Genomic DNA, 1,537 nt, shown 5'->3' with positions numbered 1-1,537 from the left:
CGATCCGATTACGACAAACGCGGTAACTATTAGAATTCTTTTTTGAAACGTCTGTGATTTAATCTAGTGTATTCCATTCAACACAATGTTTTGGACGTATTCTTTCAATTTAAAAAAAAAAACTGTTCTCATTTGTTTGCACAGTTAATGTACTTAAAAATATCTTCTGACATGCTTTTACCAAGGTTATTAAATGCAGCAGAGTGCGGTGAACATATTCCCTGAAATAACATTTTATCTATTATTATTTTTAAAAATCAGTTCACACAGAGATAGAGTTAAGAATAATTCCTTAAGCTGAGAGTAATTTGAAATTTTTGTGTTCATCACTGGTTCATGAGAAAAATGTCAACTACGGTAACGCTCTCGTTTAAAAAAGAGAAAAGCTAAGAAGAGTGTATTAAAATATTAGACAAGTTAGCTTCTTTAAAGCTGGGAAAGTGAAAGGATGCTAAATAATGGTTTTGATATAAATAAAACACTAAAATTAAAATAATGTGAATTTTAATACACTTTTCCATTTTTCAATAGTTTTCAATTGCTGTAAAGTTGTAGATTAACAATACAGACGAATGAAAGAATGCGTTGGGGTACAGCCTTTCCCCTTGGCCTCAGGCGAGGATGTGGCTGAAAGACGTGACAGGAAGCTACGTTTAAAGATAATATACAAATTTATTGGTTTTATATACCAGAACACCATTCACAGCAACAAAAAAGAAAAGAAATCCTCAAGTGTGAATCTAAAGAAATATTTACAGATCTCTGTAGGAAAAAAATATATTAATCGCTCTTGAAAGCAATGAAAGAAAAATAAATCCATTGAGATATATTCCTTGTTCGTGATCAAGACACACAATATTAAGACGTCAATTTTTTCAAAAAATTATGTAAAGATCTTGTGGAAACCCAATAAAATGTCACCAAGCAATTCTGTAGATATCGACGAACTCACTTTGAATCTTAAATAGTATAGACAATACTTTGAAGGACAAGAAACAAACAGACACACAGATCAACGTAACGGAATAGAGTCCACAAGTAGATCTATGCAAATACAGACAACGAATTTTGGTGAAAGGAATAGAGACGCTCCAACGTAGGAAAGACAGTTTTGTAATCCTTAGAGAGGGAACGGGCAGACAAATAGAGCGAAACAATTGAGGTCTGGATGCAGGCAGAGGACATAGACACACTCGAGGAAAGTCAGGTGCTGCAGGCAGAGGGCAGAGTGACACTAGTTGCCGACATGGGTTCTAGAGACAGGAGCGGAGACTCGTGTGGGTTGGCATGGGCTGCAGGAACAAGAATGGAGATTTTGAGAGCTGGATTGATGAGACGGGATAGTAAAACAAGGGCTGCAGTTATACGAGACGGTGATACTGGGCAGAGATGTGGGCTTAGAGACATGAAGGCAGGCATGGCGGCAGACACATGGCTGGGGACATTGCGGGAGCAGACATGGCTTGCAAGTACAGGGTTTGGAAATACACTAGGGAAGACGAAAGATGCCAGCTGAATCTGTGCTAAGAAGGAAACT

This window comes from Pteropus vampyrus, unplaced genomic scaffold (assembly GCF_000151845.1).
Source record: "Pteropus vampyrus isolate Shadow unplaced genomic scaffold, Pvam_2.0 Scaffold52, whole genome shotgun sequence".
NCBI lineage: Eukaryota > Metazoa > Chordata > Mammalia > Chiroptera > Pteropodidae > Pteropus > Pteropus vampyrus.
This window is presented reverse-complemented; position numbering follows the sequence as displayed.